This window comes from Protopterus annectens, chromosome 2.part0, assembly GCF_019279795.1.
Source record: "Protopterus annectens isolate FY-2018-M chromosome 2.part0, PAN1.0, whole genome shotgun sequence".
In the NCBI taxonomy this organism is placed as follows: Eukaryota; Metazoa; Chordata; order Ceratodontiformes; family Protopteridae; genus Protopterus; species Protopterus annectens.
This window is the reverse complement of record NC_056728.1, coordinates 1,089,584,679-1,089,610,218: the sequence shown is the minus strand read 5'-3', so window position 1 is coordinate 1,089,610,218 and position 25,540 is coordinate 1,089,584,679.

The window sequence follows — 25,540 nt, the reverse complement described above, 5'->3', positions numbered from 1 at the left end:
TCCTAAACCTCAACATAGCTTGTAGGCTTAAATTCAAAAGTTGTCTCATCACACACCTCATTTACATGTCACTTCAAAATGTTTACATGGAAGTGGTTGGTATGCATGACTCTTAGTGACATTGATTTTTGTGATGCTACAGTTGCATTTTGTAACAAGTGCCATTCACATCAACACTTGTACATTTAAAATTAGATGACATAGTGATGAAACAGATAAAGAACATTGGAAGGGTAATGCATAATGAGAACATACAATAAATATGTCAATGAGCATACTAAATAAAACATGATGTTGACTTTATTTCTTGTAGATTCTTAGTAAGATAATTTTACGAGTTATAGGAATAATGCAAGAGGGTAGTATGCTCATTGTTGTTATTACAGAACCATAAGTAAGTGACATGAAACCTAGCTTGGTGATATAGAGGAATAAAGCCCTCATTAAGAACTGGATGACCTGAGTAGAGGAGAGTAATGACTCAGGTGCAGGAAGAGCTGGGTGAGTGTGGGTGGGAGTGAACAGCTGTTGCCTGATCACTAGTCCTGAGAGAAGGGAGTGGTGATTGTGGCCAATGACTGCATGTGAAGCCTCCAGTGATGTAGCACAGACCAAAGGAAATAGTGGGGATTTGCTGGACGCATTAATGCACATACTGGGAACATGGGTACATGGTGTTGCCTAACCAAGCTGGTAATGGCAGCCTTTTAAAAGAAATATGTGTGTGTGTGTGTGTGTGTGTGTGTGTGTGTGTGTGTGTGTGTGTGTGTGTGTGTGTGTGTGTGTGTGTGTGTGTGTGTGTGTGTGTGTGTGTGTGTCTGTCTGTCTGAGTAAGTACTCATATACATGGGGTGGATACTGAACCCCCATTTTAATGTGGATGCTTATATCAGCCACCAGAGAAAAGATTATGTCTCATTAAGAAATGACCCATACATTGTGCTAATGATGATTTCTTGACTCCTCTGGCAGGAGGAGGGGCAGAAGCAGAGAGAGAAGATCAGCGGTGAAAGTGGCTCCTCTGTGGGTCCCTTGGGCTGTTAATCTGTTGCCCGCAGGAAGGCTGATGGTCCAAGGATGGCCATAGCACAAGCAACCTTCTTGTCTGCCTGGGTGCTGGCTTCCTCCAGTTAGCTCTCATGTGAGGCAATGTGGCCATATATTACTGACAGAAACATGAATGTGCAGAAATGCATAGGTATCATATGAGAGGAAGCCAGTAGTCAGCAGATGGTGAGGTAATAAGCATATAGAAAAGGTAGCTTAATGATATGAAATAATAACATATGATTATTACTGCATACAGGTTGTTCCGAAATAACACAAAGCAAAGTGAATAGAAATGTACACATAAATACCATAATCATAACATGTGACATCTGAGAGGATTACACAATCTTGTGTGTGTGTGTGTGTGTGTGTGTGTGTGTGTGTGTGTGTGTGTGTGTGTGTGTGTGTGTGTGTGTGTGTGTGTAAGGGAGCTACCATGATCATAACACACTGTATGTTGATGACCAATTACATCTGAGATTATTTTAAGGTCTGTGTCATCAATACTGTGCACAAATAATTTCATGCAGAAGGCATACTGTTTGTAAAAATGAAATATCTGTGATTGAAGGAATGAAGCACATCTCAAGGGACATGTTTTGTATACTGCAGGCAAATGTGGCAGTGAGAACACAGATGCACAGATGAATATTATTTTAAGTTAAGACTACACAGTCTGGGCAACCACAAAGATATAGGAAAGTAACAGTTAATTTAAAACTCTGATTTAAAGAACATATGAGCATAGTTTTCCAAGACATTTTCTGAAAAGTTTGAATATCATAAGTCATTCAGATCTGCAAGGAAAAAGGCTGAAGAAGGGTCTTTTTCGGTAAAGTGCAATAAATGGAAGGACAGAGGTACTTATGTAGAATGATGTGGACATGTGTAATGCAGTGTAATGTAAGAGCTGAACAGCTGAAGAGGATTCACAACAGTAGTTTTAGTCTAGTAGTTGGAGTGGTACATGGTTTGATTCCTGTGGTATGGAGTTTGATTCCTTCAACCCTTGTTTACCTACTCTGTGGCCCTGAGGAAAAAAACTTAACCAGACAGTGCTTGGAGGCAACTGAGAATTTGGGTTAGGCTCCTTAGAAGTCTTCCTGGATGCAAGCCTAGTAACTACATATACACATAAACTGTGTGTGATTATGAATGCAAGTGATTTTGACAGTAACATTTACATTGGTTACATACTAGATTACCTTATTTTGTGCATCTGCTGACGTCATATAAAGCATGTCATTCATATCCACAGTAGACATAACAGTATTATTTAATTATATTCCTCATATTATATGACAATGATATTGTTGAAGTTATTCTGTCTAAATTGTCAAATAGGTAAGTGTTCCTGATGAGTTAATTTGTAATACTTGGATTATGTAGTTTCTCCATCAATGTCCCTTGTACTGGCCAGCATGATCTCTAATTTTCAGCAGCTGGTATGCCACTGTTGCTAAGTATGTCCCTCATAATTTGTTCAATGTGATTCCAGCATTTTTTAATGTTGTTGTTGTTTGTCTTTTTGGCTTTTCCCAATTAAGGGTCGCCACAGCAAAACTCTGGTCCACTAATGATTGGCAGTAGATTTTTATGGTGCCGAGCTGCTACCCGACGCCCAACCTTCAGCGAAGGCACACCCATTCACACGTGTCTTTCGAACGCCACTCGACTACAGGGAGGACATGCAGACTCCACACAGAAGGCACTCCAGCTGAGAATCAAACAGGAGAACCTCTTGCTGTGAGACAACAACGCTACCGCTGCTAATGTAAATGCTAATGTTGTTTTTGCATATGTTTATTATGGGAACTTTGTTGCAGTGAAGATGTGCAATTTGACACCCAAGGGAATGTTGGTATGCTTCTGGGTAATGACTGGTGTTTGCTGTATTCCTCTGTATAGGACATATATATATATGCATATATATATATATATATATATATATATATATATATATATATATATATATGTGTGTGTGTGTGTGTGTGTGTGTGTGTGTGTGTGTGCGTGTGTGTGTGATGTAGCCTACTCCTACTCACAGATCACTGAGTTGCATCAATTAAGGCATGAAGATAATGCTTGTCACATGACAGTGCAGAAATGCACTGTAAATTCATTTTTATAGATAAGTTGATACAAGTTTTAGATACATGTTTTCTGACTTTCGTGACTGCACACAGCTGTATTACAATCAATTTATCTTTCTTGCATTCAGTGCTTGCATTTATGATATAAAGTTTTATTTAATTTTGGGGCTTCATCATGTAATTAGTATAACTACTGTTTGTGGCAAGTACATTGTGATTGATTTACCAGAAACTGCTCTTCTATGGATTACACATAGTGATATCTCTTTCTAATTTTTGACACATACAATTTATATATGTATTCATGCAAAGCTTTTCTCCTGGATCTCCGCTGAAAAGGGACAGCCTGTCCAGTTGAACTTTCCTGGTAAACAAATGTAAAATAAAATAAAATAAATAAATAAATAAATTGACACTTGCTGATTGTTTTGAGTGGTGTTTGACTTCATCATACACCTTACATCATGCTGGTTAGATCTGCACTGTAGCGAACAGTCTCTGACAGGTACATGATTATGTCACTGCAGTTATATTCCACAAAGGCATGGTTACCTAGTGAAATACATATATAGGCTGCAGTGATGTAGGCAGATGAGGCAGATCATGGAGACCATGCCACACTAACATATGAAAGCAGATGCTACCATCAAAGACCCAAATAAATCTGTTTAGGATGTTATCAATAAATTCTCATATTATTATTTTTTATATTTATGAACACATACTAGTAAGACCCAAACATAATGTAAATTCACAAAAAAAACTTTACTGCTGTCAGAAAAATAATAAGGTATACATTATAAAAGTTGGTATTGCTTAGATTTTATAAATAACCTTAATCATAAAAAAACAAGTGAAGATTAAATGACCTGTGGAAAGTATTAATTTTTCTTTAACAAATCTTTCCAGATTTAATTATGGTCTGAACTTGATCTCAACAACTGAAAACGATCATATATGTTTTTGTATTTCATCACAAAAATTAAGGTTAATGTTGTACATAGCTTGTTATCAACAAAGATGTGATCACCCAGCTAGGATTCATGTCAAACTACTCAAGGCATTTACATCTGTCATTCAGTGGAAAAAAATAGCCAAAAAATGACTTTTGATGAATTCAGCACAAAGCTTATTTTGCAGAGGAGCCCCCTGCATCCCCCCAGATTACATGCATATATACCAACAATGAGGTCACACAGACTCAAAGATCACAGAAAGTGTTTTTGGATATTCTCCTACTGAACTGGATTCAATATAAACGCCTTTAGTAGATCGATAGTACACATCCTGTAGGACATAGCTAATGTACTTTCAAAAAAAAATATGCAAAGTTTTTAGGAAAGACATGCTATACCTTATGAAACTACTGATATAATAACTTCTATCAAAAACACAATTAAAAACTTCAACTCCATGGGATCGGACAGTACAGACAGTGGTTTCATACATAGAATCAAGGAAAACCTAACTGACGTCTTAGCAGTCACGTTATACAGAATTTTAGAATAAAAACATCTGATCTGTGGCAAAAGGCTGTAATAGTCTTAGTTCAAAAAAAGGGGGATGGGTCACCTCAGAATCAGACAATTTTAAACCCATCAGCCAGACCAGTATACTATGTAAAAAAATCACAGAAGACAGTCATAAGTCATAATGGAACTTATCCAAAATGACACAGGGAACCAACTTCTGTTAAATATTAAAGCATATGGAATTCATAATGGAAAACCTTGCTTTCTGAATATTTTCTCATTCTCTGAAGAAGTAATAGCAGCACTTCATGATGGACAAAAAGTGTATAATGCTTATCTTGACCTTACTATAGCATGTAAAACTATCCCACATAACAGAATAATTACAAACTAAAAGCATTAAATTTCAGCTCAAATGTAATTCATTACTGAAGTACAGGGTGCAAAAAAAGTCAAGGTAGATGTCTACCCTCCTCAGGGTAGCACAGTCACACACTGCTGTCCCAATTCCTTGCAATGCAGCCCAGTATAGTCAATGTTATATCAAAACATGCATTGTGACAGTAACATTTCCTTCACAGGCACAAACATTTATATATCAAAACATAGTACTAAAATGTATGTCAAAAGACTAGAGGAAGAAATCAGGAGGTATTATTTCTCAGAAAGTTAGCAGATGACTGTAACTGACTTTAAGAAATGCCAGCATGATCAAAAATGGTGATTGAGTTTAGGGCTGGTTATAGACTAGTTGGACCAAGGACAGAAATTGGTAATGGGATGCCCTTACTGAGCCTGGCTAATAGATCCCTTATATAGCCATGGGTCAACAGACTGCCGGATCCCAGGTCTGAGGGTCTAGATCTTTTGAGACCCATTTTATGTCTTATTGTTGAAAGAGAATTACCTGTTAGCTGTAATGTTACTGCTAGACAGAATCTGTATATATGTCCCAATATATTTGTGTATCCACAGGTAAAAATTAGTGATGATCAAACCACACATGCGGACACATGCACGGGTGCACCCATACATGCACGTGCACACACACTCATGTGCAAACAGCGACACACGTGCATGCCCAGGCACACACACAAACACACAAATATACGCACACCCACATATGCACACAGAGGCACTAATGCAGACATGCACAAGCCAGAATACACCCCCCCCAAACACACATTAAACATATTGACACTGCCATAGGCAGGTCAGGCCACATCCTGGGTAGAGTGCTGGTCTATCACAAGATGATCAAACACACACACACACACACACACACACACACACACACACACACACACACACACACACACACACACACACACACACACTAATACTATGTGCACATCTATGGACATACTGTAAGAATACAGTTGATGTATTATGTACTTGGCATGTTGTTGGGTTGTTGAAAGAATCCAGAACACCCAAATAAAACTCATAAGGACACAAGGAGGACCTGCAGACTCCACACATCTCAGCAAAAGAAATGCTGTGCCCCTTTGCTGATGGACAGGTTGCTTCACACACACACTCACACCCACTCACACACACACACACACACACACACACACACACACACACACACACACACACACACACACACATACACACATACACACACACTCTGCCCCACCACTCATTGTGCACTGCTGTTTGAGCAGGATGAGAAGAGAAAGAAATTACAGCCACATTCATGTACTGTACTTCCTTAATTTGTTGCTTTCAGATACAGTGTGCCAACCCCACCCAGGCTCACATAATACATATTTATTGTTTTACACCGATCACACCCTCTGCTTTCACACACACGCAAACACACACACACGCAAACACACGCACACACACACGCGCGCACACACACGCAAACACACACACACACGCACACACATGCGAGTGTGTGCGCACACACACACACACACACACACACACACACACACACACACACACACACACACAGCCCTGAGTGCAGAAGCTTTCTGTGTACACAGATGTTTGTGATGAAATCTACAAGAAATTATGGCCACGTCATGTATTTCAACTTTTTATTGTCAGATAATTGCTGTTAGACACGTACACTAACATACTCAGCAATTGTTGATGATTTCAATGCAGCTCTTCTCTAAATCTGACTGTGACAATAGGAGATTTTGCCACCCATGCCAGGAGAAGTAAGACAGTGGATATATAACATAGGCCAGCATAAGCTAGCTGGAGTTTTGTAAAAAAAAATATATGTCATTTGTATATCAAGCCAATTTGTACAGATGCTTATGTTTAAAAATGTATTTGTAAAGTTGCTAGTGTTGAAAACATATCAACAGTGTGCCCTGCTGGAAAGAAAAGAAAGGTACAAAGAAAGGTAGAAAAGTGTAATGTCCATGTATTATTGTAATGGATTAAATCTATATGTTTTAACAGAGGTTACTGCAAGAGAACAGGTTAATCACAATGCAGCTGCAGCAAATTTTGAAAATATAACTGAAATTAAATTAGACCATAAAGATTGTGTATTACAGTTCTGGTTGCATCCAGAGACGAAATGTTTGTGAGAAGCCTGGCTTAGTATCTCTGTAGGAGGAGTAGAAGTGTTAAAATGATTTTATGACTTCCAGGAGCAGCAGCACATCTGACCAAAGCTCCTTGTGTATGGTAACACATAGGTGCTAAATCCTGACAGCTTCTAGCAATGGGAGTTGCATGGGAACCAGAAGTCAGATAACCAGATGCGTGTGATGTAATTCTGTACACAAATAATATTTTAATATTAGAGGAGACTGAAGTCTCAAGTGCACTCTGTTTTTGCAACCTGATCAAGAAGGAAGACCACTTACCTACTTCATCTTGCCTTGCACTAGTAAGTGACCAGGGATAGTAATTCTCTAAATCAGTTAGGAAAGTATAGCGAGAATAGTCAAGTATTGTTTTTCTCTAACTATGTGAATTTTTCCAACTGTATTATTTTTAATATTTCCTGTGATTGGAACTCTGGTGTTTACTGTAAATAGATAGTTACTATTTTCTTGTTCTTTTATTATTTATTATTAAATATATTTAAACTTTTAATTGTGTCTGGTTCTTTTAGAAAATACTTAAGCTCTGAGAGTACAGTAGAACCTCTGTAAGTTGACCACCCAAAGGACTGTAACAAACTGGTCAATATACGGAGGTGGTCAACATAAGGAACTAGGCCTACTGTTCTGATACATACATGTACTTTACTTTCTTGTACAGCTTTTATTATAGAATATGATATGAAATCATGCATAATCAAAACACAGTAAAATCATACATACAGTGTCATACAAAATCAGTACATTTACTGTTTTCTCATGGTTTAAACATTCTTTCTGAAAAGAATCAGTCTTGGTCTATTTCTTTTTCTTATTACAAAGGTAAGTAGAGGAAGCACTCTCAGAGCTGGCTACACCACTCAGCATACCTGGGCATTTTCCACAGCAAATTACTTCAACTACATTATCAGAAGCCTTACATCCTCTTCTTTTGGTGTCTCTGCAATTTCTGTGTTATCCTCACTTGCTTCTTCCACTTCATCAACTGCTTCATGCACTTTTACACTGGTCTGTACTTAGATCAATATCGCTTGGAAAATTGCTCCTGGGTCACGTTCATTACAGGTTGCCACCTTATCATGCATTGGAACAAAACCTTCAAAATCTACTCCTTCAAATTCTGCCATGGGAGACTGTCTGATGGGGACAAAAAATCATGTTCTTGGTTTTTGACAAATCCGACTTTCTTGAAACACTTCTATATCATTTCTGACTGAACTTTATTCCAAGCAGAACTGATCCAGAGGACAGCATGCAGAGCTTTAACTGATGCAGTGGATGAAATTGCTTCCACAGGCAAACCACAGGTTTATGTTTTATTAATGACCCACTGCAGGAGCTTGACTTGGTTGTGCATTTTAAATGTTTTGATGATGTCTTGCTCAAGAGGTGAGATTTTTGAGGTTGTGTTTAGAGGCAGAAATTCCAGTGTCATATTTGTGAGATGATTCACATGCAGGTGGCCAGGACAGTTGTCTACTGTCAGTAGAATAGACCATTTCTTCTTCTTCATTTCTTAGTTGATACCTTATCCACTCCTCAAATAGGACACCAGTCATCCATGCCCATTTGTTTGATTTCTAAGTGACGGGAAGGTCTTCAGGCTTCAGGTTCTTGAATGCGCGTGGCTTTGCTGATTTACTAGTCACCAAGGGCTTTAGTTTCTCTCTGGCTGAGCTAGCACAAAGCAGAACTGTGAAACATTCTTTGGAAAGTTTTCTGCTCTTACATCGCCATGAAAAAGAGTCTGCACTCATCAGCGTTAAAGATGTCATCATCTTTGAAGCCTCTGGCGAAGTTTGGGAACTTTTTTATGAATGCTTCCACAACTTCTACTGAAACTTCACTGGATTCACCACACAAGACTTTCTGGGAGATCTAGTTTCACAATTTAAATTTCTCAAGCCAACCACTTGATGCTTGGAAATCTGCCACCCCGAACTCCTGTGCGAATTTTTTAGCAACTTCTTGGATCATCGGCCAAGATTCGGCCGTTATCTGCCCTCATTTGTTTGAACCAGCTTAATGTGGCTTTACTGACTTCATCAAGGGAAGTCTTCCTTCTTTTCTGCTGTAGGTCTCCACTATCCTTACCATATCTCTCCAAGTGCTCATGTTTACATTTTTGGATGTTGTTAACTGTGGTCTTGCAAACACCAAAATGTTCCGCCATCTTTCTTTAGCTGTTGCTTTCCAGAAAATGTAGAAGATCAACCATTTCCTTCAATGTTAGCTGCTTGAGTTCTTTCCTTTGGGCCATCATGTATTGATTAACTGTAAAATTGTTCAGTAATTTTAGGATGTACCTACAATTCAGACAGGTTCTTCATGTTGACAAAATCTTCAGCAACACGTGATAAACGATAGGACTTTAGGCTTAATCCAACATGTGGTAATAATAAAACATGAAAAAAGAACTTATACTAAAGAAAAAAATAATACAACTAAGGGACAAAGCCCACACCTTCTACCCGTTGGTGTAAATTGGACTCAACTGGATGGTGCAGTGGTGTAGTGGTTGCATTGTCGCCTCACAGCAAGAGGCTCTCTGGTACGATTCTCTGCCTGGGTGCCTTCTGTGTGGAGTCTGAATGTTCTCCTTGTGTTCATATATGTTTCCTCTGGGTGCTCCAGTTTCCTCTCACATTACAAAGACGTGTCTAGAGTGTTTCTCTCCCAGGCCTCCACATAAAATTGGCTGCATTCCAAGTCAGACTTTCCTGGTAAAGAAATGTAAAAAAAAAATAAAATAAATAAACTGGTCAAGTTATAGAGTGTAAATTAATATTGTGTGTCACAGTCCAAGTGGTCAAGATACAACTTAACAGGGGTGGTCAATACAGAGAGGTCGGTCTTCCACTGAGTACATGTGGTGCATGTCTGGTCTATGAAAATTAGGTCAACTTAAGTAGGTGGTTAAGTGTAGAGAGGTGGTCAACTATGGAGGTTCTACTGTATTTGCATATATTTATTTGGTGATAACTGTGGCCACTCCTTAAAACCTGGCTGTTTGGTCACCATTACCATTTCTATTAATACTAACTTCACTCAGCATATTTGTATACTCTTTTACAAGCCTTATAGTAACTGCCTGGTGGCAGTGAATCTACCTTATAGTCTGGGCAATGTTGGTAGAGTGGGTAATCTGTGCCAGCCTTTCCAGGTGTGTGTGTGTGTGTGTGTGTGTGTGTGTGTGTGTGTGTGTGTGTGTGTGTGTGTGTGTGTGTGTGTATGAAAATTAAATCTCAAAGAGTGTGTGTGTCAGCTACAGGGAGCAGGAACACAAAGCACTGGCTTCAAAGAGAGGGTGCTGAACACAGCTGTGCTAGTGGGCATCCTTACTGGGGACCTGGGGAGAGACAGATATCGAGAAATACAGACCCTGAGCTGACTGTGTTCCCTGTGTGCTCTTAAGGGAAATTGTGCTTGATGCAGACAGGTCAGCATTTGGAAATAGTGTACCCATTTGTAATACAACTGAACATCCCCCTCCAGTATCAGTGATGAGCATTCAGGCTCCTTGATTACTAGCCCAGAGTGGGGACGTCACACTGACCATACCAGTTTAGCTACTTAAAAGCATGTTACAACTGAAAATGTATATATATATATATATATATATATATATATATATATATATATATATATATATATATATATATATATATATGGATCTAGGACATTTCACCGAAAGCACATTTCACCGAAACTCAAATGACCGAACACAAATCACCGAAAGCACAATTCACCAAAAACACAATTCACTGAAACACATTTCACCCAAGGTTGTATATGGCCTTGTCCCCACTGTGGTGTGACCCTGGAGTTAGTATATATAGCGGGGGGGGGCATAGCCCCCCACATATTTTAAGTATATATCATGTTTGGATAAGAGTAATATATTGTCATTGCAAGTATGCATGTATATAGTTCAAAATATTTAAAATATGTGGGGTGCTATGCCCCCACCCCCCCATACTATACATATATATATATATATATATATATATATATATATATATATATATATATATATTTTTTTTTTTTTATACTAACTCCAGGGTTGCCCCACAACAGGGACAAGGCCATATACAACTTTCGGTGAAATGTGTTTCGGTGAATTGAGCTTTCAGTGAAAAGTGCACACTAATTTGAGTTACGGTGAAATGTGCTTTCGGTGAAATGTCCTAGATACGTATATATATATATATATATATATATGTTTGTGTGTGTGTGTGTGTGTGTGTGTGTGTGTGTGTGTGTGTGTGTATTTTTTCTCATGAAATATCTTGGATTTTTATTCTGATATCATGAGGACTTAGTTCACATATCTTCTGATGATTAGTTTCACCATGCCTTTTCTGCAGGAGGCAAGTAATCTCTCACTGGAAATCTGGTGATGCCAGATTGTGAAGAAAAAAATCCTCTGAAATACTTAACTTGCTTTTTTTGCGTATAAGACAGCATGAGCCCCTTCCCCAAAGGCAGTACCTAATAAAATACTCATACAAATCTAATAAAATACTTCATTGCAAAAACACATTTAGTTTTACCCCCAAGGATTTCACTGAATTTCAGATGCTCTTTGTATTTCACTGTTGCAATCATCACATTTGGATTATTCCTGCCAGGATAGCCCTTGGCTTGCCCGAATACCAAAGGCTTAGTATTTTTGTGTCAGTTGCTGTCGCTTCAGGACTGACGTCAGGTCATCAGTAGTATAAGTTAAGGCAGCTAACACCATTACATCAGTCTTTCTTGCTGCGGAGCCTGAAGCAGAAGCAGTTCGCACAAGTGCCAGTTGGCCGCTACCTGAGTTTCGTCTTCCGAACTGAAGCTGAAGTCTTCTAAAGCTAAGTACCCTGTTGGGGATCCTTTTTTCTTGCACTAACCAATGACAGAAAAAATGAACCATTGTCTCGCCCATGGAAAGCAAATACCACACCGAGACTTTCATTCTTGCTGCGTCACTTGCTTAGGCCCAGACCATGACGTCAACCGCTGTCACTTCTGTGCTTTGTTCAACACCAGAACTATAAGTCATCGGGCCCTTATTGTAGCTAGATATTTTCACATACAGTTCTCAAATTCCGATATGACTCCGGTAAGCCATCTGACAGCAGATCTTCTGAAAAAACATAAAGATAAAGACAGAGACAGACCGCACAGGTCCAAACCTACCGAAAATGCTTCAATTAAGCTAGTCCTCAGTTCTCCGGTTCTCAGTGAGGCACTTTCGCAGCCCCTGATCCTTAGTTCTGTGGATTCGCAGGCCGCTACCGAGACCCTTTCAGAGTCCAGTATGCCGCAAAACTCTTCAACTAAGGATCCTGCAGTTGTCTCTCCCTTGGATGGGTCTGGAGCCGCTGAGCAGGCACTGGCTTCCGAAGAAGTCCTTTGCACTACCGATTCTCGACACAAACCAACAACTTCTTTTGCGTCTACCGTTCTTAGGCCCAGGGTATGAACCACACCCAAGAAACCGATGACCCAGTCTCAGGCACCTGTTTCCTTGCCTCATTCTCAAATGCTTAAAATGGTGGAAGAACTTATCATGCTGATCAGGGGAAGCTAAGCTACCCCTTCCAAAAGAAAAAGAGATCTGTCCCCTGTAGTTTTGTCTGAACAGGAGTCTGATGACTTTGATCCATCTGAATATGAAGACATGCAACCCATCTCTGCTTACGAGGATTCTGATGCAGAGGATTCCATTCTTCAGCCTCTCCCCCAGAGGACTTTTCCTTTGGGGAAACCCTTCTTACCTTAAAGGAGCATTTCCAATGGAAAAGTCAGGACTACCCTCAGTCCAAAAAAGAGATACAAGGAATTGTAACTACAAAAGCGAGGAACCAACCACAATGGATGCAAATGAAACTGTTATATATAAATCACCAATAGTCCAACTGAAGAATAGTCAGCAGTCCGTTGTTGAATCCAAAAATGCGTTTTTTATTTAAAACATAAAATGTAGAAATGAGCGCTTTCGCGTGGAGAATCCACGCTTCATCAGATATCAATTAAACAAAGCTGGTATACTAGTTTATATCCGCTAAAACGCGGGAAATTATCTAGATTGATTGTGCATAAAACCTGCCTCCTAACGCGAGGCGCTCCCTAAATATATCAGTTACAACTCAGGAACTTCATCATAGAGGCAAATCAAACCCCGTAGGTATATTTCATATATTTTTTATATATAAAAATCTTTCTAAATTAAAAACTAGATCATGCTTTATTAACAATGCATTACTAGCCATGTATTTGTACCACAACGTTAAAAACTAACAATCTGTATTAGAACGCTAAGCGTGCTGCAATAAACCATGCAGAAAATTCTGAAAAGGTTACATTCAAAATTGCAGTAATCTGTCTACATAAAAAATGACAAGATATGTCACTAATAATGTCTTGCTAATCATATATACATGTCGCTATGCTATATATCAAAGATTTCTCCTGAAACGCTAAGTGTACTATGAGAAGTGCTACAAAGAACCATGAAAGGGTTAGCGTTGAACTCATCCATGATTATCAACATCTCTTTTACGTTGATTAAGCATGGTCAGCGTTATTAATTAAAAGCACAAATCAATAATAGCTAAACAAACCTGTGTATTCTTTGCTCAAGCAATAAATATAAATACACAATCAAAAGTCACGAATGAATATTTATGAGCTCTAAAATATAATTAATGGAGCATACATGACTGGTGTACTTTATGTAGGATGCTATAGCTTCACTAAACCACGACGAAAAAACCGCCACTTTAGTATTGCTGATATTTGTATTGTGGCATTGTATCAAGATTTTATTACTGTATTAAAAACAACTTTATATTAGTGCTCAGCACTACGTTGTATATTTCAAACTTTTTTGTTGTTGGTCCTAAATCAGGCAATAAAAAACCTTAATAGATAAACCAATAGAGACTGCGACTGCTAAATATGAATCCTATATTGCGAATAACTTACTCTAAATAAAGACTGCCTGTTCTCAGTTGTTCCATTATAGAATAGAATTATAGATACAAGGAATTCTTAGATCTTCCACAGCACAAACCCTTGGCCATTCCCCCAGTCCTGGATGTTGTGGAGGATGTTTTCCTGGAATCAAATTTGACTCCTAACACCCTCCCTCCTGCACCCAGAAAACCAGACAGGTATTACAGAGTCACTGACTCACACAAATGTCTTTTAAAAATCCTACTGCTGACCCTGAGGTAATTTCTCAAGGGTCTAAAGGAATTAAAGCAACCGCTGCTAAGAATCCCACCCCCTCAGATAGGGATTCCTGAGTACTAGACAGATGGGGTAAAAAAGTGTACACCTCTGCTACTCTTGCTATCAAAGCACTAAATTGCCAGTTCTATATGTTAAACTTTCAGCAACATACCCTAGAATTCCTCAAACAAAAAATGTCTTCCTTTCCTTCTTGTGCAGAATCTAAAGAGTTACAAGACTTAATGCATTCTGCAAGTCAAGTAACTAAACACATCTTGCGCTGTGGGTTTGACACCCTAGACGCTTCTTGCAGGGCAGCAGTCACTGGTTCTTTCCTTAGAAGGCATGCATGGCTTAAGGAACAGCCCTTGCCAGACCATGTTAAATCTAAATTTTTGGATGCCCCCTTGCACAAAGACAACTTATTTGACACTAAGAAGAGGTCTTAAAAAAGATGGAAGAAAAAGCAAAATCTATGCAGACAGTTAAGGATTATTTACAGGTCCAGCCACCCAGATTCAGCCGGCATTGCTCCACCAAGCACTGGTCCTTTCCTGCTCCCACCAGGTCAGTTCAGCCCAGACCCTGTGGAAATAGACCCCTCAGACAGCAGCCACAGGTAATGCAGAGATCTAAACAGTGGACTGCCTCCATTTCAAAAACAGGGAGTTCTAAGCCACTACCTTATGGTAAGAGCTCACAATGACTCTCCTCCCCCACCCCCTCACTCTGCCCACCTTCACTTACCCCTAGGAGGAAAACTCTCCTTTTACGCAAGCACCTGAGTCACCATTACCAACGACCACCAGGTTCTCAACATAGTGTTCCAAGGATATACATTTTCTTTCCACACCCTTCCTATTCCAAAAGGGTTCCCAGATCTACCTCCAAACCAGTTGGCAGAAGCACAAAAGCAAGTCCTTTCCCTGCTCTCTATGAGGCAAACAGAGCACATTCCTGCAGAACAGAAAGGCCAAGGTTTCTACTCCAGACTTTTTCTGGTACCCAGAATAGAGGGCACCTGATGCCCCATCCTCGATCTATCCATTCTAAACACCTTCCTGGTGATACCAAATTCAAAATGCTCACCCTCCAGCAGCTGCTACCCATGCTCTCCAAGGATGCTTGGCTAGCCACCCTAGACCCAAAAGAGGCCTATCTCCACATTCCTATCAGGGAATCATGCATGAAATATCTTCGTTTCAGGGCAGGATCTCTGCACTTTCAGTTCTCTGCACTTTCCTTTGGCTTATCTACTGCTCCCAAAGTTTTCACAAAATGTCTGGCTCTGGCCATTGCCTTTTGCAGATAAAGGAATATCCAGATTTACCCATACTTAGACAGCTGCCTAATTCAGGCAGAGAACCAGGAAAGGCTGCTGAAGCACCTGGCCTTTGTAAATCCCTACTAACCTCACTAGGGTACACAATCAATGAAAAGAAATCCAAACAGGTACCCACCAAAAGGATTATATTCCCGGGAGCAAGCCTGGACACAGCATCCCAGATGGCATTTCTTACACCAGAATAGCAAACTTTCCTGACAGCCAGCTTCTCTCAACTAGCCACCAGACCCCAGTTATCTGCAAGGAAAGTCCTGCAAGCTCTGGGGTTCATGGCATCTTGCATTCTACTCATTCCATATGCCAGACTGCCTATGAGGAAACTTCAGTGGTACCTAAAAAGCCTTTGGTGTCAACACTCTCAAGACCTGGAGACTCTTATACCCATGATACCTTGCCTCAGAAAAGATTTTCTTTGGTGGGCAACAGCATGCTCCCACAACAAGGGACTGCCTTTCTCACCATCCCCTGCTGCCCAGACCCTCACCACAGATGCATCAGACTATGCCTGGGGGTGCACACCTGGACGGCAGGTGCATACAGGGCCAATGGAATCCACAGCAAATCCAACTATACATCAACCAAAAAGAGATGATAGCTGTCCAGCATGCCTTGACAGCTTTCAAGCCCCTTCTCTCCTCAGGGGCTCTCCTGATCAAAACAGACAACACCACTGTGATGTGGTATACCAGCAAGCAGGGAGATACTCATTCCTACTCTCTATGCAGGCTGGCCATGACCATTTGGCACACAGCCTCTGCCATGCAACTCCAACTGTTAGCACAATTCCTACCAGGTTCTCAAAATTCTCTGGCAGACCACTTAAGCAGAAATCTTCAGGACCCACATGAGAACCTTCACCCTAATAACTCAGAAATGAGGTACCCTGAAGGTCAACCTCTTTGCCTCCCACACCAACCATCAGCTCAGCAAGTTCTGCACCAGGGAGCATCACTGCATGGCTTGGAAAGTGGATGCACTGTCCTTCCCCTGGGTCAGTCTATCAGTCTATGCCTTTCCTCCACTACATTTCATCCCCAGGGTACTGCTCAAAATAAAAGAGGAAAAACCAAGGGCAATTCTTATTGCTCCAGACTGGCCTCATCAGCACTGGTACCCACTGCTGCACAGCCTGTCCCCACTACCACCATCCCCAATTGCAAACCCTCAATTTGGTAGCTTGGCTTCTCCCTAACCCCCAATCAATCTTCCAACCTTAGTAAACAAGTTCTAGATTTTATGCATGAGGCCAGATGCCCTAGCACTAGAACGTCTTATGCTGACAAATGGAAAAGGTTCTACACCTGGATTCAGGCTAAGGGAGCCAATACGGCACAGACCTCACTCCCACTCATCCTGGATTATTTAGCTGACCTGCTACACAGTGGTGTCTCTTTTTAATCTATTAAAATTCATGCCTCTGCTATTTCTGCTCATTTCCCCACTGAGCAGCCCCTTTTCTCACACCTTCTGATCAAACAGTTCCTAAGAGGGGCTAGCAACTTGAGGCCACCCAGAAGAGCACCAACCCCAGTTTGGGACCTAAACTTTTTGTAGGAAAAGCTCACCCTGCCCCCCTTCAAACCAGCCTCCAGCAGAGCTAAACTTTCTCTCCTGGAAGACAGCTTTCCTTCTGGCCATCACTTCAGCCAGAAAGGTCTCCGAGCAAGCAAGCACTCATGGCTGTGGAACCCTTCATCATCTTCCATGCTGACAGGGTATCCCTCAGGATTAACCCATCCTTCATGCCCAAGGTGGTGTCCAGTGTGGCTCTCAACCAATCCATTTATTTGCCCACCTTTTTCCCTAACCCACAGAACAAGGGGGAAAGGATCCTGCACTCTCTAGATGTTTACAGACAGCTCAGATTCTATCTAGACAGGACTAAATCCTTCAGAAAGTCTGCTCAATTACTGGTTAGCTTTGCTGAAGGGGCAGTGAACAAAGCCATCTCCAAACAAACCATTTCCAAGTGGATAGCACACTGCATCCATTTCTGCTACAAGCAACATGGAAAGCCTCCCCCAAGGGGGTCAGGACTCACTCCACCAGAGCAGCCTCCACCTCTGCAGCTTTCCTCAGAGGACTCCCCACCAGGAACATCCTAGAGGCTGCCACCTGGACATCTGTTCACACCTTTACCAAACATTACCATCTGCCTATCTTCTCCAAATCCAGGGCAGGGTTTGCCTCTGCAGTCTTGCAGGGCATCCTAGCCAGCCCCTAGCCTCCTAGACTGCCTCCACCCTTTTCCTCAGGGAATCAACCCGAATGTGATGAGTGCAACTGTGAAACATGAATAACATAGTACAGTTGTGTCCACTTACCATAAATGTAGATGTTAGTGTATTCACTGTTGCAGTCCTGGTTTCCCTCCCTCCATCCCCCTCTTCTTTCTTCTCTTTCCTTACAAGGGACATATTGGTATTTACTTTCTACTAGTGGGGTTCTTCCACCAGAATCTGGCTCCCACTTGGGGTCTCCTGACAGGTTAGAGCAAAAAAACTGATGTAATGGCGTCAGCTGCCTTACTTTATACTACTGTCAACCTTGACCTGAAGCAACAGCAACCAACGCAGAAATACTAAGCCTCTGGTATTCGAACTGGTCGAGGGCTACCCTGGCAGGGATAACTGAAATGTGATGACTACAGCAGTGAATACACTCGAACATCTACATTTATGTTAAGTGTACACAACTGCACTTTCTGTCTTTGTCTGCACATGGAATTTAGGCCTCACCTTATATTCAATAACGAAATGTTGCCTTATTTAGTGAACAATTTACGAGTTTTTAATTCTGATGCAGTGAAAGTGCAATCAATATAATGTCTGGATATTGGCTGAATTCTGCCATCCTGAGCTGATGTTGTAGACTTTCATTAACGGAAATTGGGTAATAATGCAATTTTGCAGCCTGACATTTTGTAATGGCAATGTAAGACTTTAATGGAGACAACTAAAACAGGGCTATGTCTCAAAAACAGTTTTAGCATTTTCTAGTATTTTTTGGCAACAAATCTAAGTATTCAACAATAAATGTAAAGTTGTGCACTTACATGCAGAGGTAAGGAAATAACTGCATGTTAATTTCAGAATACCAAATCACAATTCTTTGTAATACATTTTCTAGTTTTTGTAACAGCATCTCAAATGCTAGAAAATATCACTTTCAGAGATAAATAAATAGTTGTTTGTATTCTTATGTTTAAAAGCAATGCATGATTTTATATATTATGCATTTGCCCTTCTGAGTTACAGTGAGAAAAAATAAAAAAAGATGCATGGCTGTTGGAAACTGAATGTAAGTATGTTTGCTTTAGGGTGGTAGTGAAATTATAATAATAAAGTAATAACTTGAAAGCCAAAATATTGCTTGGATCTTCATTGAGTTTCTCAAAATAAGACCACTATCTTCACTGCACTAGTGATATGATTATAATGACCAGATTGCTTTTACAGACATGCACTGTCCTACCAAGCCACATCAATGATTATTCAACAGGTCTGTGAAACTCTCATTTGCTCTTGCACATGGTCTGACCCCTAAAAAAGACCACCACATTATCAAACTTATCCCCTTCCTTGCCATAAGAATAGATTAATAATATGTATTTTACTTTCTTTCTTTTTCTTTCTTCCTTTATTTTTTCGTTCATTTTAATTATTTTCTGTTTACTGGTTCGATATTCTTATCTTGGCCAGCTCACTCTCACATGATCCAGGCAGGCACTGTACTTGATCTTATCAACTTCCTTCATTAAAATATATGACAAAGTCTATGAGAAGTATGCAGAGCATATAATACATGATAAAACGTGAGACTAGACTAGAATCTTTTCTTCACTAAACCCAGTCCTGGAGATGTGCAAATGCATTCTTAAACAGCTGCTAAAATGACTTCTAAAGTCAGATTGCAGATTGCTGCCGAACAAACTCTTATCCTAAATACAGCTGCCCCTCTCTCCAGCTGAAGCACTATTGTGAAAAGCGGGCAGTAGGCTCCTGCAAACATCAAAATTAGTTAGAATTGCTGCTCTGAACAAACTATCATCCCGAACAGGGCTACACCTCACTCCAGCTGAAGCAATATTGTGAAAAGTGGACTATATGCTCCTGCAAATATCAAAATTAGCTAGAATTGCTGCCATGAACAAACTCTCATCCCGAACATGGCTACAACTCACTCCAACTGAAGCAATATTGTGAAAAGCGGACTATATGCTCCTGCAAATATCAAAATTAGCTAGAGTATGTTAATTGATCTACTATTTCTGTAAATGCCTAATCAGAAATGCTAGCTGCACTGCCTGCACATCACCAAACTGGACTCTGCCCCCTCTCAGCTAATCTCTGGTACCCTACATCTCCTTTACCCCTCCACTTCCTTGCAACCATATTTAACTACTACTCCAAGCGTATTTTTCCTTATAGTTCTGGCATTGCAGCTTCACAGCTGAAGTCTCTCTCCAACTTTTATCTTATTTCCTTCCTACTCTGAGCTTACCTTCTTTTTGCTTTGATTTTTCCTTCAGTTATTGCTTTTTCTCACCCATTTCTAACACTTACTGATTGTTTCTGAAGTCAACTGCTATTCCGGTCTTCTAACCACTGGTAGCAACTGATCACAGCCTCCTTTATGCATTTTCCTCACTTCACCTTTGTACTGTAGGTAGCCTTTTCATTTTACCACTTAAACTTTACCTGCATTCTGCCTTTCCTCCCATAATACCCTGCAGCATTCAACTACACACACTGTCATTCCGTACCATCTTTTCTTCACTAAACCCAGTCCAGGTGGTGTGCAAATGTGTTCTTAAGCAACTACAAAAATTGATAAATGTTTTATTTGCTTTTTCTGAATACTGCTGTTCTCTCATGCAATCTTACTCTATCAGTGAGCCTGCTACTCAAGTTTGTTGAACTTGTTCTAGGTAGAGGGCCTCAATTTCTATTGGAACGCAGCCAACTCTAAATGACTGCGAGTTACCCTTTAACATCACACTTAGCAGCAATGGTTTTAGCTCAGCAAAACTTCTGCATCCTGTGTGATCTGCTGCAGTTAGCAGTTATACATTCTGTACTAATTCCATTTTTTTCCAGCATTGATTTTAATATGTTGAAAACTGTTCAATCTGCTAGCACTCCATGCTCTTGATGAAAGTATAAGCATATTGTGAAATAAATGCTTTTTATGAGGCATATAATGTAGTTCATTGTTTTATTGTATATTTTTTGTCAAGGGGTAGCCGTGGTGGTGCAGCGATTAGTGTTGCCACCTCACAGCAAGAGGTTCCCTGGTTTGATTCTCGGCTGGGATGCCTTCTGTGTGGAATCTGCATGTCCTCCCTGCAGTTGCGTGGGTTTCCTCCGGGGGCTCTGGTTTCCTCCCACATCCCAAAGACATGCTGTAGGTGGATTGGACACTCTAAATTGGCCCTAGGTATGAGTGTGTACATGTGTCTGCCTTCTGTGGAAGTTTGGGCATCAGGCTGGCAACTTGATAACGTAAACCTCCACTGCCAGTCATTCTGCAAACTGTTCCACTGTGGTGACCCCTAACTGGGAAAAGCCGAAAGGATAAAATTGTATTTTTTTGTCAAACCTTTTGCCTAGTTTTTGCTTGCTCCTTTGTTCATAGGTTCATAGGTTCATACTAGGCTATCTGCCCTAGGGCATTTATAAGCCTAGCCAGAGTGTGTTTGGCTTTCGCCACCCATTTTAAATTAATTTTTCTATGCCTTTTTTTGAGGTTAGTATACTGTGCCTCTGTCTAACAGTGACACAGAAGTGATAGCCGGGGTAAACCTACGATCTCCCATCCACTCATCAAGATTCCTCTTGAAGAGAGTCAGTGTGGGACTCTGCCTAACCTGGACTGGGATTTTATTCCAGAGTGAAGGGAGCCTCTGGGTTATGAATCTGTCCCTCCAGCATGTCCTATTTATTTCAGTGCTGAGGTTCAAGTCTCTCGAGCACGTAGCTTGATGGGATTTGGATTTTCTGAGGTGCAGCATGTCCATTAATGCCGGGTTGGACATGGCTTTATACGTCAGGCACAGATCGCCTCTGAGCGGGCGGTATGCCACTGAGTAGAGCTGGAGTTTCTTTAACCGGGCAGCATATGGCATCTGTTTGAGCCCTTTGATCCTCTTGGTGAGGTACCTTTGGGGTCTTTCCAGTTGCTGCAGTTGTCTGGTAAGGTACATCCCAAAAGGGGCATTGTACTCAATTATGAGCCTGATGAGGGATGAGTAAAGAGGTACGATGACCTCCCCTGATCTAGATGTGAATCCCTTCATGATTAGGTGGGCTATATAAAATGTTTTTCTAACCACTTTGGCCACGTGGTTGTCAAAAGAGAGATTGCTATCAACTTGGGTCCCCAGGTCCCTAATGACATCTTCTGTACTTAATGGATTACCACCTATGTGGTAATTTGTGGGCACTTTGTTTTTGCCAAAGGGGATGACTATACACTTTTTGGCATTTAGCTTGAGGCCATGGCTCTGGCACCAGTTGTCTGTTTCTATGAGGCCCTTTTGGAGGATGCTTGTGTCGGCTGGAGAGTTGATTATGGCACCCAGTTTGCAGTCATCTGCGAACTTGGTCAGCCACAGTCCTTCCGTGTTGGCCTGTACCGCCGAGAAATATATACCGAACAAGAGAGGTCCCAGGACTGAGCCTTGTGGGACGCCACTTGTAACTGGTTTGGAGTCTGACATGGCTCCAGCAATTCTAACCATGTGGGTTCTGTCCTTGAGCCAGTTTGCAACCCATTTAGTGACATAGGGGTTTATATTTAAGCTGGTGAGCTTATCTATAATGCCCGAGTGGGGTATTGTATCAAAGGCTTTTGTGAGGTCCAGGTAGGCTGTGTGGACCACCTTCCCTCATCAATGGCCTTGGTGACTGTTTCAAAGAAATCGACCAGGTTTAAGAGGCAGGATCTGCCCTTAACAAAGCCAAACTGGGTAGGATCCAGTGTCTGTAGGTCCCCAATATCTTTATTTATGAGGTCCATGATGATCCTTTCCATAGCTTTGCAGACCAAGCTAGTCAGGCTTATGGGGCGATAGTTTCCAGGATCCGTTGAGGCACCACCTTTGTGGAGAGGGACCACTGTTGCTGTATGCCACTCTTTGGGTACATATCCTGTAGTAAGGCTAAGATTGAACAGTAGTTTTATGTTTGGGTTTAGCTCTTCTTGGAGTTCATGTAGGACACAGCCCGGGACACCATCTGGTCCCATTGATGCTGTGCTTTTTGCTTTGGAGAGGGCGGCTCTTACCTGAGCATCTGAGATGTCAGGGGGACAGCACTCTGTTGGGATAGACATTTGCCCTTTTGGTGGGGAGAGGGGGGAGAAGTTTGCACTGAACCTGTCAGCTAGGATGTTGGCAATGTCTGTGGGCTCGGTGTATTTTTTTCATTTTGGACTAATTCTGAGCATATCTGGGAATTCCCACCCAGGTTCCTAACATAACTAAAGAAAGCCTTGTGATTATCCTTAGTGTCCTGTGCAATTTTTCTCTCAAAGCTGGCCTTAGACGATTTTATGAGTGCCCGTAGTTTTTTGCTAATACTGATCAGAGATGCCTTCCCTTTTTGGGATTTTGCTCTATCATGTAGTAGCTTCCTCCTTCTATTGTATAGTTTGTTTATGGCTGGGGTTCACCAGACAGGATGTCTGCCTTTGGAGGATTGGGTCTTGGTTTTATTTGGGATTGCATGATCCATGCATTCCTAAAGGTGTTCATAGAATGCGTTTATAAAGGATTCTGCGGTCTGGGCCGTATTTTCCACAGGCCCGGCAGCTTTGAAGGATTTCGCCTCGGTTTTGAGGCGTGTGAAATTTGCTTTAGAGAAGTTTTTCACTGTGGTTTTCTGGGCAGGGGGTGGGGTTGGGATGTGAATATCCAGTGAGATTAGTTTATGGTCTGATCTTACCAGTAAGGGATACACTTCTGGTCTGGAGCATAGTGTCCCCATGTTGGTGATGATCAGGTCCAGTATGTTTTCCCCTCTTGTGGGAGTGGTAACAGGTTGTTCCATAGCATTTGAGTTTATAAATTCTAGGAACCTTTGGGCTAGGGTGTTGGAGCTAGAGTAATGCTCCCAGTCTATGTTTGGGTAGTTGAAGTCGCCCAATATAATGGTGTTTGGAGAGACCTTCATATTTTCCAGTATTCTCAGGAAGGCCAAGTGGGGTTCCTGTGTTTGGGAGGGTGGTCTGTAGCAGGCTATAAACTGGAAGGCAGTTTTACCCACAGTTAGTTGCACATGAATAGTCTCTGATGCTTCGTGCTGTGCCACCAACCTGGAGGTGTGGGTATCTTTGACGAATATTGATACTCCCCCTCCTTTTGTGGTTCGGTCCAAGTTTTGGGGCCGAAAAGCATGGTATGAGGTATAACCTGGTAGTGCTGGGGTGCTCTTGGGAGCCTTGAACCAGGTTTCTGTTACTGCACAGATATCGATGTTCTCCATGCTAAGGAGAGTTTCAAGTGCGTGCATCTTGAGGTTTAGACTTCTGGCATTGAGTAGCATTACTCTTAGTTTCTTATCCCTTGTGATACCTATGGAGGTGGGTTTGTCTTTTGAGCCTTGCCTAAAAAAGGCACTATGGGGGTAGCAAGAGGCTTTATCAATATCCGAAAGCCCAGGGGTGACAGGTGCAAGCCGTCCCTAGCAAAGCATCGTGGCTTGTCGAGCATGTCATCCCAGGCTGACAGGCATTGGATCCCCTTTGAATAACACCAACACTTAAGCCAATTGTTGAAATTGATCATCTTGTCTTCATATTGTGGCATCATTCTTGGTGAGGGTAAGATGCTACTCAAGGTCAGGGTCATACTGGCCTGCACTACATGCTCAGAGAGCTCCTCTATGTCTCTTTTCATGTAGTCCAGGGAGGTACATCTCAGGTCATTCACACCAGCATGGACAATGACTGAGTCATATTTGTACTTGCCTTGGAGTGACCTTAGTGCTTGTGTTATGTGGCGGATCCTAGCGCCCGACAGGCAGCTCACCGTGACCTTCTCCTTGTTCAGCCTGGTGAGCGGGACGTCAGTGTGCCTGACGATAGAGTCACCTATTACAAGTGTATCAGGTATGTTGTTTAGCCTTAAGGGCTGTGACTGTTCGGCACACTGGCTTTGTGAGCTATGTGTTGCACGTGTTTTGTTTGGGGTAGCGGTTGCTTGGGTGTCTGCTTTGGAGATCTCTGCTGCTTTGGCAGATTTTTATTTAGAGCCTCCGAGTATGTTTTTGTGTATTTATGTGTTTGGTTTGTTGTCGTGGTAGGTCTACGTGAGACTGGAATTGTAGTGAGTGTGGTTTCCTTCTCCTCCTGACTGGTTACGCCAGTACTGAGTTGAGAGAGCTTAGCCTCCAGTTTGGCTATATGGTTGCATCTCTCACATGTGTTGGAATTTGTTGGGAGGAGGAGAGGGTTGTCTGTGTTAATGAGGCAGTTGTAACATTGCCTCAAGATTCCCAGATTCACCAGCTGGACCGGAGAGGAGATTGACAAGTGACCTTTGGACATGCTAGAATAGTATTGGGAAATCCTTTATAATTGAAAAAAAGGCCAATGGGGAACAAGGTACTCAAGGGGAGTTTGTGAGGGTATAGTGCTTTTAATTTTTTAGAGCTGACATATAATTGCTTTAGTGAGCAAGTGCCAGGTAACTTAAATGCAATGTGTTACAGGTAACTTAAATGCAAAAATGACAAACAGTAACTTTCTTTCAAGTGAAACAAGGAAATAAGTACAGTA